The sequence below is a fragment of the Epinephelus fuscoguttatus genome, linkage group LG2 (genome assembly GCF_011397635.1).
Source record: "Epinephelus fuscoguttatus linkage group LG2, E.fuscoguttatus.final_Chr_v1".
Lineage (NCBI taxonomy): Eukaryota > Metazoa > Chordata > Actinopteri > Perciformes > Serranidae > Epinephelus > Epinephelus fuscoguttatus.
The window spans coordinates 6,150,694-6,167,095 of NC_064753.1; the positions used below are offsets into that span (position 1 = coordinate 6,150,694).

The following is a 16,402-nucleotide window of genomic DNA, read 5'->3' on the forward strand; positions in this document are numbered from 1 at the left end:
CCCCCGCAATCACACAGTAATGGAGGTCGGAGCAGACTGGAGCCGTCCTCCCAGGTCTTTATTACAGCTTCACTTTGGAAAGTCACACCCGAGTAACCGTTCACCTCTGCTGCTCCGCCAGCTCGGGAAATGTCACCATGCCACTGCTGAAAGCCACAATGCATAGACTTTAACACTCACACACATACAGCATATGCACACACACTCTGACTTTTCTATGGAACAGATGAGGGGGCACACAGCCAATACAGAAGCAGGAGGAAAAGAGCCTCTGTAAATGGAATAAAAGGAGAATATTGGCTAACTGTCATCACTGTGGAAAACTGTCCTTGATAAAGCAGCATGGTTTCTAAAGCTGTGAGATGGAGTGCTCTTCTTTCTCACTTTCCCTCTTCAGCTCTTTGTCTCTTACTCACTTACATAGATGCGTAGGCACACAGCCACATACACATACACTGAAAGAGAAGAAGAAATATGAAGAAAGAGAGACTGCAGGTCTCTTCTCTGTAACACAGTTGCACAACACTCACTGAAATGATCTCTAAGACAAAGTAATATAGTACATAATGTCCTAACTCCATTTGACATTCATGGTCCACAGAAGAGGATTTAGTGCACCATCTGCACATATACATTAACATGCTTGTATAACATACTCTTCAGAGTATGTCAAATATTGTGCATCGCTGTTGCAAATGACAAATGAAATTCAGACTGTACTGTAGACAAAAGGGGATGCCTAAAAGTGATTTTGTTTCATATCGGTTCACTTCTTTTGTAATAGTCAGAGGGTTACAAACATTTAGGTTGTACCTTAGCTGTGGAAACTGTGAGGAAATGTCACCTGTGAGATTTGGATGGGGTTGAGATATAAATTTTACATTCTAGTGTCATTTTTATCACCATCTTGGAGTTGAGCTTTTTCAGAAATTATCTGCTCAATATCTCTGTCTGTTGGATATCACAAATGAATGCAGATAACAGCACAGACAACAGACAGTGCTTCTAATATGGGTGTTGCCGTTCAGTTAGTGGGATACCTGCATGTGAAGTGTTTCAATCACATGTTTAATCTGCCAACAGTTCAATTTGTCAGGTGTATGCAACATTTCTGACAGGTTTTATGACGGTGTTGATCAGTCTGTCTGCACTGCATCACATTTTGGTGCAATAAAAATGATTAAAGTCAGACGAACAGACTGAGCACTTTATCTTATGAGGTAAAACTGATGTTGGCAAAGTTTTTTCTTTGAGGGAATAATTTGCAGTTGTAATAAAAGGTAATGAATTTGCAATATATTGTATCGCAATACTCACAATGATAACATATCATGACCTAAGTATCATGAAAATATCGTATTGTGTGTCTTCTGGTGATTCCCACCCCTACTAGTTTAACTGCATTTCTCAGTGGCATTGTCAAAACAGCATTATTTTCTAATTCAAAGCAGAGAGCTGCAGATGCTAGCAACTCAGTAGGAGGCTAAAATTAATGTTACCTTCTGCGGGGTCCGCTCTGTGGACCAGATGCTTTCCCTGCCTGAGGTTTGCTCTCTCTGCTTCAGGCTTTCTTCCCATGCACGTCAAAGAGTGGAAACTTTTTGAGCCATGTTGCTGTAGCTTAGCTTGCTACCTTTCTGTCGAGGGTAGCTTAAGTGTGATGACGCTTCTCTTAATATGGAGTAACTGATAACTTAGCTTGCTACACCTTGCAAGTAGCTTGCCCAACTAGCTGGTGGCTAATAACATGCATATGTTTGCATTGCTTATATACATACATGGATGCTGACATTTTAAACTACATAATGTCAACAACATCCAGTAGTTGCTAACATGCATGTTGAAATGTGGGCAATTTAGTGTTTAGCATGCTAACAATAGCATTCAGTTTAAAGCACATTAAAAACTGCTAAATCACTCCTCACCTTAATTAAAGTTGATCCTGGCTAACACTTTAGAGCTGAACCTGATGAAACCAGTCTTAGATCAAATAAAATGGCCTCTGGTCAGTTGATAAATTCATTTTGGTTCCACTAGCATGTTATTTTCTCTGGCTCAGAGACTCTCCAGACAAACTTTAACAGCTACTCTTCCGCTGGAGGGAGGAAGCTAATAACTGTTAAATTTTCTCTCTAATGTTCATCTTTTCAATGTTTTTTTCTCCGGTGTAATGAGTGTTTCAGTCTCTACAATCTGTGGTCAAATTAAAGATAAAAGTCTCTACCAACTGACATGTTTCAATGTCAAACTGACTTCACGTGTGTCCTCCATACAGGGAGTGCATTCCTTCCACTGTTTATTCACAAAACACTACATTTGCATTTTGTGCTCATTTCCCTAACTTTCTGGCTGCCAGCAGCAGGGAGCACTGATTTTTGTATCTGACCTGCAGTTCACTGTGAAACTGTTCCTCATCTGTCTGCAGCCTTTATATCTGTGCTGGTTAGAGACTCTGGGATTTGTTGATATGCAATCATCCAATCATGAAGGGGAGGATTATGTGTTGTTCTCGGTGCCGCAGGCAGCTGGAGCTAAGATCTCATTGCTGTCCCAGCAGACTCGCTCATATACAAAATACTACACATAAACACACACGTACACACAGTTACATTGTATGCACACTGTTAATTCAGTTCTTTTACTTTTGGTTCTTACTTTTTAAGATCAGTCGTCTATCTGCTGCTCGTGAATCTTGTTAGAGTGAAAAGGCGTCCACATGTTGGTCCAGTATTGGACTCACTGTCCCAGGTGACATTTGGATGTTTTTACTTGTGCTCCCTTTTATCTTATGCTGACATATTCAGCATATTATTTTTAATATTCAATAGTAAGCAACTTCTTTTGAGTGCCATTTTCTCAATTTCATAGTATGGTTCTGCTTAGTTCCAGATGCTGACCCTTTACCTAACACTTAAGGAAAGGGAAGCTGAATTAGCTTTTTGTTATTATTCAAGAAAAAAAAGGTCTTAATTGAATTAGAAATGAGGCTGAATGACATATTTTTGACTTTATTTTCAGTGAGAAACAAAACTCATCTGTTCAAGGCAGATTGTTATTTTCCTCTTCACCCATTTTGTTTCCCACTGGATAGTCATGTATTATTGCTCAGACATTCTGAATATTTTTCCTGTTTAAAGTGCCTCCAATTTTAATTTGATGTACCAATTCTAATAATCCTCATCTATCTTGAATTGCTTAGTTCATTTTTAGCATTTTGCTGATAGAACATTACATTTATTGATTGGGTGGATCCTGCCTTAGGTAAACTCATTCACATTTTGCAACCTGCAGACATGATGACATCATCACCTGCACACAAAGAGAGTAATTGCTGCAGCAGTTTTAACACTTGCAGGCTGAATGAGTGTTAGGGTCAGGTTATGCTAGAAAACAACTAGTTGCTATGTGTTGTCTGAGCTCTTCAAAAGGCAGAAATGTTTACAGTTGGTCTGAGCAGCCACACTTGAATGATGAAAAGCCGGTTATCATTAAGAGGGGGAGATGATATTATTTGAATGTGGGGATCAGAGCTTGTGTTTTCAGACTTTCTCTCCTGGATAACATTTGTAGAGTTACATTCTGTTGTTCATGTGAGAAGTGACAGAAATAGTTGTGCAAAGAATGACAAAAGGAGATTCAAAGAGAATATTAGATTGTATGTTTTTGAAAAGCTACAGAAAAGCTATTTCTGTCACAGAGCTCCATTAAGCAGCTCTGTGACAGAAATAGACACCTGTCCAGAGGAGGTGACGTTCTGATTTGTTTTTCTTACTTGGTTAGTGCCTTTCAGTGCAGACATCAGAGCTAATTTTCCTCTTTCAGAAGAAGCCGTACGATCTGAAGGAAACACAACTTCAACAGAATGGGATAATCCATCACAGTGAACATGAGGCAACCCTCTGTCTTATCCTGATTTCATTAGTGCTGGCTCAAACAGTTCTCCGCCTCCTGTCAATGAACCTGAGTCCTACAGAGAGAGGAGGGAGTCTCCTGCAGGAAGTGATCCCTCCAAAACTTTAACATCACATCCATGACTTTCAGAACATCTTTGTTGAAGGTCAAGGAAGACATTTTTAATTTTACAAGATTCATATAGAAAACAATTTATAGTTTCAAACAGTGTAAATACAGGGTTTCCCACACATGCATTTATTTGTGGCAACCAGCCATATATATGTATATATGTATGTATATATATATTGTAATTTCACAGTAATTTTCACAGAGCAGCAGATCACCAGGTGTAGTGGAAGTAAAACCTGATGGTTCCTTGCACTAGGTTTTAAGATTTGTGGCATGCATGCATCCATTAATCTGATCAGCTCTAATCGGGTCGACTGATCAATTACCCATACTGTGACTTAAAACTCCACAATGTGCTGCTGAGGACATCCCCCCAGGTCAGCCACTGAAATATAAAGTGCATACAAATCAAGTCAAGTCAAGTTTTACTTTACTGTCATTTTCACATACAGAGTACATGGGAACAAAATTGCGCTTTCTCACAACCCCAAGGTGCCATCAGCCTGGACAGACTAAGTGCAGAGTAGTCATGAAATGAAGTGCCTTGTTAGTTTGACTATACTGTCTAACTATGCATGAGAGGGACGGAGGTGACAATGTCCAGTATAAAGTGTAGTAGTGCAGGGTTTTTGTAGAATGGGAAGGGAGGTTGGGGTATACCTATATGATGTGTGGACGCAGGGTGTTCAGGAGTCGAACAGCTTGGGGAAAGAAGCTGTTGCAGAACCTTGCAGACCTTGTCTTGCTGCAAAACCTTCTACCTGATGGCAGGGGGGCAAACAGGTGGGAAGAGTCTTTCACAATGGAAGATGCTCTGTGTGCGCAGCATCTCTGAAAAATGTCCTGCATGGAGGGAAGGGAGATCCCAATGATTCTCTCTGCTGTTCTCACTATGCTTTGCAGGGCCTTGTGATCTGCTGCTCTGCAGTTTCCATACCACACAGTGTTGCAGCCAGTCAGAACGCTCTCCACAGTGCCTCTGTAGAAGGTGGTGAGAATGGGTGGTGGCAAACTGGCTCTCTTCAATCTCCGCAGGAAGTGGAGGTGCTATTGTGCCTTCTTGGTTGTGGAAGTGGTGTTGAGAGACCAGGTGAGGTCATCTGCTATTGCCACGTCCAGGAACTTGGTGCTGTTGACCCTCTCCACTGCGGAGCCACTGATGAACAGTGGCAAGTGGTCAGCTGAAGTCCTCCTGAAGTCCACAACCATCTCTTTCATTTTGTCAGCGTTAAGAGATGGGTTATTGTTGTTGCACCAGCACACCAGCTGCTCCACCTCCTCTCTGTATGATGTTTCAACATTGACAGGGATGCAAACAGGTGGATGGTCAAAAAAGAGAAAGCTTGTCAAAGCAAAATTCTGAATATTAAAATACACGAACGCTAATTTGGAAGAATATTGTGTATTCCAAAACAGAACAAATCCACTGAGCCATCATGACCATCTTGCTAGAGGTCCAAATCTTTACACATTTCTTCATGCTCTTCACATTGAACAAAGCGGGTAGACTGGCCTACTACAAATAACATGTCAGTTTCAAACTAAGAGCCATCTGAAGATCCTGGGGTAAGTGCCCTTAAGTGTTGGATGTTTACACCTGGACTGTATGATTAAAAAAAAAAAAAAAGAAAGAAATTCTGAATATTAAAATACACTAACACTCAATGTCCCTCATTCTGCAAATGAACAAAGTTGAATGTTTCAGCAAAACTACCAAAACAGCGTGCAACCTACCTCTTTGCACGCAAGAAATTCCACTAATTAACCCTGATAAGGCACACCTGTGAAGTGGAAACCATTTCAGGTGACTACCTCTTGAAGCTCATGGAGAGAATGCCAAGAGTGTGCAAAGCAGTAATCAGAGCAAAGGGTGGCTATTTTGAAGAAACTAGAATATAAAACATGTTTTCATTTATTTCACCTTTTTTTGTTAAGTACATAACTCCACATGTGTTCATTCATAGTTTTGATGCCTTCAGTGAGAATCTACAATGTAAATAGTCATGAAAATAAAGAAAACGCATTGAATGAGAAGGTGTGTCCAAACTTTTGGCCTGTACTGTATGTATTTTTTATACTGCAGGCAAAACTAAAACATGACTATCTTGAATGTTTTTTTGTTTGGGAGTTATATAACAAATATCATATGTTATATAACGGACTGTTATTGTCAGTAATTGCAAGGATGAGATTGTCTTTGTTTCCCCTACAGAGATGCAGATTTTCATATTGAAGGTGTTGAGCAGGTTGATGAACCACAGGTCTTTGAGGCTTTAGAGGACAGGTATACAAATGTGTTTATGATGCTTCAGTAACCACTTTGTAAAACATGTCCATGTGACAACATCTTCCTTGATGGTTCTGATTATATTATGATTACAGTATGAGGTCCATGAGCATACAAGAAGATTCCCTAGACTTTGATGAGGTGCAGGCCAACGACCTGATGAACCGCACGTAAGTGCCTCTGTTAATACCACTTTTGGTTCTCTTTGTAATATCACCTTTATTAATTTTTTTTTCTTCCAGTGGCCATTTAGAATTGAGTTGGAGGAAGACATGCCTGAGGCACCCATAGAGGAATGCAAGACATCTGATGATGAGTATGTTCCATCCATCTACATAAGGTAAAGAACAATTAAAATATTGTAATCCTGAATGACAGTGTTATTTATGAAATCCTAAATTCATGCTGATGTTGGTTTGTGTAGCTGTGCAGTCCTCTCTTTTTTAACTGTATTATCCCTCAGTGTTGCATTATCGTTCCTGCTGTAAAGGCATTTAGCTTTTTCTGTTTCTGAAATTACAAATATGTTATTGACTGTGTTAGCTGTATATATTTACAAATGCAGTATTGTGCACTTTTGGTCAAACAGAACAGGTGGAGCACTGCCTCAGCCTCCTGATCTGGAAAAACTCCCAGTCACTGGTGTGTCATCAGGCTGTGCATGGTGTTCCGCAAACACAACATCCAGAGGAGGACATTTACCATTTTTCCAAACCCAGTCATAGTGCAAAATGAGGATGACCTTATTGGAAAGCAAGCGTGCATTGCTTATGAAGACAGTTTGACGCAACTCTGCACTTTCCTCCAGCTTCCCATCAACAAATGCGCCTACGCAGATCCACTTACAGGGACAGAGTGCAGCTGTTTTCCTCCGTTTGAGGTCAAATTAAAAAGAAGAGGGACTGCAATCATTATGGAGTGGTTAAGTTCAAATATTTCAGCAATTAAAATTGGACAGGTGCACGTCTTGGGGTATGATTTACTAATTAATTTCACAAAGCACTCTTCACTGTACCCGATGGAGCTCAGCTGAGCACACCTATTTTTCAAGACCCTGATATATGCTTTTATTCTGTACTGACGCCGAAGCTGTTATGTGTAAAGTTTAATGGAGCTAAACTTTGGTGTGGTTTGATAGTATGACTAGAAGTGTTACCAAACTTTACAATGAACCAAAGCAATGTGTCTTATACAATTAGTAGATGAATTAATCATATTCCTCAGTCTTTGTTTCATACCAACAAGTTGTGCTCCACTGGCCATAGTCCCTGAAGGTGGAACTCCCAGCCATTGTTGAAGTTTGGGATGCAGTCTGGAGACTTTATGTTGTCCACCAACATCCTTCTACCTGGCAATAATTACACAAAGATTGCACTACTTCTCAAATTCATGAATATGGGAGTTGTGGCAAAGTCAACATTCTCCAGCATACAGGACGTCTACTGCGTGGATAGTAGAAAGGACTTCTGGCAGCAAACTCGAAAAAACATCCTTGCACTGCTGAAAGAAAAGGATCATGTCGTCATACTTGGTTAGTTCTGTTTGCACTATTGGAAAGCAATGTTTGTAATTCATTGTAAATGACTTTACCATCTCACCACCAACTATTTCAAGTTCATCCACATATCACTTTCTTGGTCAATCTTGCTAATCTTTTTACTTTTCTAACATTGTCAGGTGATGGCAGGATGGACTCACCAGGTATGCATGTACATTTTTAATCTTGTCCCAGCAAAGAAAAGTTGTTTGCTTTCATGCAAAATCCCATAACTGTATATTTTTCTTTATCTCTTAAGGGCATTGTGTGCAGTACTGCACCTATACCACTATAGAGCAAGAGTCCAGAGATATTGTCCACATTGTAACCATAGACAAGAGATAGACGAATCGGAATTCAGTTATTATGGAGAAAGAAGGGTTCATCAAGACCATGGATGCTCTGCTGCAGGAAATTCCAGTGAAAGAAGTGGTCACAGATGCCCACAGACAAATCACAGCATTACTAGGTTAATACATGTCCTCACTTGAGTAATCGATATCTACAATATTCAAATATACAAATATACATTTGGACTCTATGCTTTGTCCTTTACAGATCCAACACGGGGAAAATACAGACAGTGGGGTCTTCATCACTCCCTGGACATTTGGCATGCAGCCAAGAACCTCGCAAAAAAACTGAAGGCTGTATGACTTTTTAAAAATATTCTTTCATAATCACAATGTCAAAGTGTGTCAGCTGACATATTGCAAATGCGGTTACTAGAATTCTGTCCTGATTTGTTTGTTCATACAGTTTTTTCATTTGCTGTCTCAATCAAACAGCAATCAGCAATCCTGCAGTGGCTGAGACACATTGTCAACCATTTCTGGTATTGCTGCAAACAAGCCACAACGGAAGAGAAATTCAAAGTATGTGTTTACAGAACTATACTGGCTATTATCGTATTATTCCTGTTATTGATTGTTCTTTATCTGACATGTCCCCCTTCTCAAATTGTTCGTAATTTTGTGGTATAATCTGTAATGCACTTCTTCCTAGATAATGTGGCATGGTGTTCTACACCATGTAAGGGACAAGCACCAGTGGTCTTTTGCCAGCTGCGAACATGGTCCACTTGAGGACAGCAGAGACAAACAGCAGCAGCAGAGACAAACCATGGATGGTGCAAGGTTCAGTACACCGACTGATTGCTATAATTTTTTTTATCTCAGTAAATCTTTGAGTACTGGGTGGAGAACTGGTTCCCATTGCATTTAAAAATTTGTGTTTCACAGGTTCTCCAGCACACCAGGCTTTGACAGCAGTTGTCATGGATAAACACTGGCTCAAGAATGTGAATAAGTTCTCAACTTTCGGTAAGATGGACACAATTTCAGAAAAACAAGAATTTTTTTTTTTCATTTATTCCTGTCAATAATGCCAATGGTTGATTTACTAACTGTCTGTTTCTAGAACAACACTGGACCTCGAAAGTTTCCAGAACCACATACTCATGTGTGCTGGAAAACGATTTGCATACAGCCCACCGGTGTATGAGGCACGCACTCTCCTTGCAGCTATTGACTACAACTACCACAACAACCGGCCTGCTGCACTTAATTCTGAGGGCAACAAGATGTGAGTATTTTTTTTTTTAAATAGTTCATGTCAAACATCATAGATTCTTCATTCTTGCTACCTACAATGAGGGACAAGTTTATTCTGTTACGTATCCCATGACTTTGTTGTGTAGTACTTGTCCAACCTTTTATGAGACCATAACACAACAGTATTGACCAAAAAAATCTATAAATGGAAAACTGAATTTGAAGGTAGTTCTTTTTACATGTTTTGAGTGCTGACATTGTGCAGTTTTCCTCAGAAGGTTCTCAGTTCATATGTAACTCCATCATAGGTATTCTGTTTATAATACCTGTCTGTGTTAGTATGGCTGTTACAAAGGCCTACATCAGAGGAGGACACAGAGCAGTGAAAGGAATCAAACTTAGGTATCTGTCTCATGTAAGCCATGACACATGTACATAAATGCAGATGTCCAAAAAGCAATCCTGTTCGACATAGATAAAAAATCAAATCGTCTATGTAAAAAGATATTTTGAAATGTTGAACTCAGTCTAAGTTTGGTTTCTTGTATGCAAGTACAATAATGTTATTATTATGAGTTTTTCTCAGTACTAAACAAAAAAAGATAAAGGTGATGCAGGTTTTCAACGTGCAGCTCATTCCATGCCTACCACTATAATGGATCCTACACATCAAAACGAAGTCATGTCTGGAGTTTTGCTAGTTACTAATCTCTAAATGCATTGGCTTTCACCATAATAATAGACACATGTAAGACATACTTGAAAATTATTACTAACAGCTCTCTTCTTTACATATGTGAAATAAGAGGACATAAGCTTTGAAAAAATTATGAACAGAAACTTTGATTTGTAAAATGTCAATTCCTGTTTTTCCACAGGAACAAAAGGCACTACAATAAAAAAACAAAAACTTGTTTACACTGTGAAGACTCCAAAGACATACAGCTACATACCAGAACTACAAAGGAGTGTCCTCACACAACGCCTGACATCTGGGAAGGGACTCCCCAAAACAAGACCCTTGAGGCCAGATGACCCAAGGACACTTGGTCTACTAGCTGAAGTTCCACCACCATCAACAGCAGAAATCGTGCATGCACGGATCCAACGAGGAGAGGTATGTACACACAACCACATCTATATCTTACTCTCTTTTATGTGTGTTCATATTTTCCCTGTGTATTTACTAACTGAAGAATTTTCTCAAATTATGAACACTGACATTGAGACGTTTGTTTCCTCTGATCAGTCTGAATATTATGTTTTAAAAGTGTGGCCACTGCATTTTTTGTCACAGGAATGACACGCCAATTATAAAATATACTTTCCATTAGAGTAACAGCACCTGCATAGAAACCAGAATGAACTAAAAAAGTGCAAACTAAAGTGACAATTTTGAAATGAGAATATGAATTGTAATGTGCTGCTTTCACTTTTATCACTACTGCCTCTGGAGGCCTTACTGTACATTCTAACAAATGTAATTATTCTGTTGATTGTGTGCAACATACTTTTTCTATACACATACAGACACAATAATAATCTAGATATGCTGATCTCTTCTGTACATAACAATGTACACAATTACCCCTTTTCCACCAAAGCAGTTCCAGTGCTGGTTCTGGGCCAGTGCTTAATTTGGAACTGGTTTTCCTGTTTCGACCGACAATGTGACATATTACATAATTTATGTTGGTGGAGCACTCACTAATTTATTTATTTATTTTTTCGCTTAGCTAACATTATCTTCTCTCTTCTCACTGTTACAGAACGTGCCTTGTAAAATCTCAGGTCAAGACCCTACCATCAAGGTGAAGACAGCAGGATGGAGAGCCTCTGCCCGATGTAAACATTACTTACACAGTACTAATAATAATTACAGACAAAGCTGTAAAACAGAAGTGTTTATTTTTTAAACTCAAAAATAAATAAATAAATAAAGACAAAAAAGTATCAAAGACTTCGTGTTTTATGTGGAACTTGAAAACTGTTGGAGAAACTCAAAATACAAAAAGCAGCTAATGATAAATGTAAGCAAAATAAAAAGAAATAGACAGTAGGCCTATAAACAAATTGTTCTTGGACAGTGTAGCAGCACATGGTCTTGTGGAAATGATGTCCTCTTAGTATTTTTACATGAGCCTTCGAGGTATGAAGCCTGTGTACTGTCCATGAGCATCAGGAAAAGTGTCACGGATTCTCCACACCACATAACTGGGAATAACAACCCGGTTCCCTTCACCCAGCCGCCCATACTGCCAAAGGACATACTGTCTGTAAGCTGTATGTCTGTACTGGCGTTGCTTGATGCCCGGCTCCTGGTCATCATTGACTGCAAAGATGTCATTCCAGGCAGCGCAGGCAAGTCGCAGCACACCCTCATCCAGAACATACATATCCATGAATGCTGACCTGCTGACACAATTTTCAGGCCTCTGTCTGTAGCATTTTTTTCTATGTCCGTTGGCATGTCTCTGCATTTACTGCAAATGCACCAGTGTGGTTGTGCAGGTGGGGTTGCAGGCTCTGGATCAGGCTCCAACAAGTCCAGGACATCAAACATTAGTCCTGGAAGCCTTAGTGTCACCTTCTCCAGGAGCTGATCCTTTTGCTCTGATGTGAGGGCTGATAATTTAGCCTGCAAATAACAAATGGAAAATTGTCACGAACAAATTTTCTTGTTTCCAATGTGCACTTTATCTTATCATCTTTATCACCTGGCTGAAAAATACAGGGAAAACAAATATAAATGAACAAACCCTTATTTCAGATGTTCTGGCCTCCTGGAGTTGGGTTATTCTTTCCATGTCTTTTGACTAATGTCTGATGTCCTTGCTCTGCCCCGGCCTCTGCCCCGGCCCCTTGGTCTGCCACCGCGACCCCTAACACTACCCCTCCCCCTCCCTCTTCCACATCCTCTGCTAACAGAAGGCCCAGGTTCAGGTGAACTAGAGATAGAGCTTTCCTCTAACTTAACATTGAGGTCCTGTAATGAGAAGCTCTGTAAAGGAAAGAGGGAAAACGAGTAATTAGCTAATTGAAAGAATGAAAAATAAAAAATAATTTCTCTTTCCTAGCATTTCTTTTGCTTATGGTTATTTTTCGGCCTCTTAAAACACAGTTATAAAGCAAGTGATTGTGGAAAGTCCATGGAGGCAAAAGTCACAATGACATAGGCCTAAGCCCCACTGTAATTAGCAAACATTGTTTATGCTATTAGCAGTTATAATAAATAAATGAACAAATAAATTAGTCTTAGAGAAAAACGTACATGGGCGGCACGGTGGTGTGGTGGTTAGCACTGTCGCCTCACAGCAAGAGGGTTGCTGGTTCGATCCCTGGTGTGGGAGCCCTTCTGTGCGGAGTTTGCATGTTCTCCCCGTGTCAGCGTGGGTTCTCTCCGGGCACTCCGGCTTCCTCCCACAGTCCAAAGACATGCAGATTGGGGACTAGGTTAATTGATAACTCTAAATTGTCCGTAGGTGTGAATGTGAGCGTGAATGGTTGTTTGTCTCTATGTGTCAGCCCTGCGATAGTCTGGCGACCCTATGTAAATGTACATAGGAGGATTGTGCAGTTTCACAACCTGAGTCAAGTAACGTTAGCTGGTTGACAACAGAAAGTCAGGACACTTTACCATTTCTCACACAGCAATATGAACCATGGATGTAAGTTATAGGTATGAACTAGTTTACAAAATAGGCAGCACATCTTGTCATTGTGGCTGTTGGCTCATAAATATAAATACATAACATTTACAGAAAACACTGATAACTAGCTTGCTCGACACCGTCACGACAAACTGTTTCATAAGTTCAAGGCTTTAGAGTTAGATATATCGTTAGCCAACTAACGATATAAGAAAGTTTTCTGCCACAACATTTAGCCTAACGTCACATATTACACTAATAGGTGTACATACATAACTCATCGCTCTGCATCCTGTAAAGTGCTGTTTTTGAAAAAGAAAATACAGTTGGTTGAAGTGTGTAACCGAAGTGTTAATCCTCTCGCTCTCCAAAACAAATGCATGCGGTAATTGCCGGTTGCAGTTGAGATTTTACAAGTGAAGCCGAATGCCTGCCGTAGCCGGAATTTTACGACACCAGGCTGTGGGTGTCATACCGCTTCGACCAAAGGGGGGTGCTATAATCAGCGAAAACGAAAAGTTCTGCACAGCTGCTTTAACAAATAGTGACAGGGCTTTTACTCACCACAACTGCAGAGGCTCCCAGCTTCATTTGAAACAGACTACATTATAGACGGTCCGTCATTTATTAATCCCTCTGTATCTTTATATTTTTACTTTTTATCCACTCCCGTTGTCTTCATAAAGTTAATGCATCGCGCCATCATTTCAAACTCAACACTTCCTGAATTTGCTTCAAATTAAAAGCCCCTTATAACCTCTTCTGAGAGAACCCTTCCATTTTCTAAATAGGCTTTTATTGTGAAACATTTGTAGGAACTTGGTTGTGGAGGATAGAGTAGCTTGAATGTTTGCATACAGTACTTCAAATGGAGCTCCTGCTATCTGCTGACACTTTTAGGTGATTTAAACAACATTTCCTCTGGCACATGAACAGACACAGTGACTCAGATAATAGTAAAAGTAATAAAAACAGGACAAGAATAACCCGATGACATCACACGCCGTGAAAGACGACCAGGGATAATTGGTGAGTACCATCGTGTAGTGTGTCATGTCTGTCGGCTAAGTCAGGCCACGATTTTATGCAGGGCCGTCTCAACCGGACAGGCAAACTAGGCAATTGCCTAGGGCCCCTAGCTGGAAGGGGCCCCCCAGAGACGGCTGACATTGGTCCATATCAATGACAATATGAATGGAACCCCTATAGACACTGCAGCAACGACAACACGTCGGAATCCCCCCTAATGGGCCCCCCCCCCCCCCCACTTGCTGCTGCTTGCAAGTGGCTAGAGGGGGCCTCCAGGGACTGCTGATATCTGGTCTGTAATCAACGACACAACTTGAAACCCCCTTACAGACACTGCAATGACGACACGTCGGAGACCTCCCTAATGGGGCCCCTACAGCTGACTGAGCTGACGTGCTGCTGCCGGTGCCGGTGAATACAGAATACTGTACCTGCAATAAGTTAGTGCCAACGACAATGTTAATTTCTCCCATTAGTAATGCATTTGTTGTCAAATGCTAACATTAATGAAACCAACATCAATTCTTCTGTCAGTAGAACATCTTATTCTGTCCAAACTGTAACCAATTTGTATTTAGAAGATGAAGATATTATGTTAACATGAAGCATTGAAGTTGTTACTGTTGTTCATTAATTATTTCATACGGATCTTAAATGTTGAGTGTCTAAGGTGCCTCTTGCCTAGGGCCCCCAGAGGGTCTTGTAACAGCCCTGATTTTATGACTCCACAGTCGTGTAATGTGACATAGTGACTTTCAGAATGGGCAGAAAAGTCGTGTAGTGTGTACCAGGCATAATGCAAGTCCTGAGTCTGACCTGTCTGTCAGCAAGTCCTCCATCTATTGAGTTGTGGGGATTTTACTGACGATCCAGCGTAATGTGACTCCACCGTAGACAATGACAGCATTTCTTCTACCACGTAGCTAGCGACAAGCTTCATGACTTCTTTCGGATTGATAGGTTTAAGGTTATCTCCGTTATTAGAACCAAAGGACAGTTGTTGCTGTTTCGGAGCTGAAGGACCAGCATTCTAAAAGTAACTGATAGCTTGTTTGAAAATGTACTCAAGTATCTGATTACTCAAACAGCAAACTAACGCGTTAGGTTACTCGTTACTGCAAAAAGTAATCAAAATACTCTGACGTGTTACTTTGTAATGCGTTATACTAGTGTTGCACGGTATACCAGTACTAAAATAGTACCGCTGTACTAGAGTATTCCTAACGGTACTATACTGCATTTGGAAAATACTGGTACTTTGAAATTGATTCAATTCATTAATTTAGTTAATTTATTTTACTCAATTATGCACACAAACGCCTTTCTTGTTCCTATTGGAGCACAGATTGCGCAAGTGGTGTGTATGACAACACCTGTATCAACATTCGCAGCTGGCGCACGTGAAAAAAGACAAGAGAAAGTCTGAATCGCAAAGGGAGACAACACGAGACAACACAAACTTGGTGGAACATTTGAGTTACCAAACCGTGACGCCCGTACCGAGGTACTTACCGAACCATGATTTTTTTGGTACCGTTACACCCCTACTATTTATTGTTCTAAAGGTTTGTATCCAAAAGGACTTTTCCTTAGGAAAAGTACCGAAGAGTATCGAAAAGTATCAAAATTCATATTGGTATTGGTACCAAAACAAAGATTTTGGTATCGTAACACTACATTATACCCAACTCTGCCCACGACTACCAATATATAAGCGACATTATAAAAAAACAAGCCCAAAATTGCGGCTAATAAGTGGAGCTGCTAACCCTGCCCTACGTAGCGCTCTATCCAGCAGCACATCATCCAAATGAAAACGAGTGGTTCATGCTTGTGCGCACACTACACAGTTGTTTTGCGCGTAGCATTGTCATCTACTCATTTTGTTTGTGTTAGTGGAATTATTAACCAGACTGCATGCAAAACCCCCAGCCCCCCCCAAAAAAAAACTCTACACAAGTTTGGTTCTTTAGAAATTAAAATGGTTAAAGCATTCAAATATTTTTTGTTATTCAGTTACGTTTGAGGCCCAAGACCTTTAAAGTTTACCCTTGCTACAATATCCTAACAAACGTTTTTTTTCAATTTGTGTTTTATTGTTCTGCAAATGGGAACTCATTTAAAACAATATATACCTGCTGATACACTGATCACACAGCCCAATCGCTAGAATAAAATGCTGGCTTTGTAAATTTCTGCAAACCATGGATACATTACATTTGGGCGTTTCATGCCTGTCATATCAACGTTTCTTAAGTGAAGTAGCTGAGATGTGTATGAGCTGAGTTTTTCATCAGGAGGAAGAGGAAATTATGGATTGCAT

General features: G+C 40.2%; 1 long non-coding RNA gene across 1 annotated transcript; it reads left to right on the forward strand.

Moving 5' to 3' along the window:
• The first annotated feature begins 8,125 nt into the window (after nt 1-8,125).
• Nucleotides 8,126-8,956, forward strand: LOC125901252 (uncharacterized). The gene is made up of 4 exons (XR_007450961.1): nt 8,126-8,316; nt 8,406-8,497; nt 8,636-8,722; nt 8,853-8,956. It is a non-coding gene; the product is annotated as an uncharacterized LOC125901252 (long non-coding RNA).
• The last annotated feature ends 7,446 nt before the right edge of the window (nt 8,957-16,402 follow it).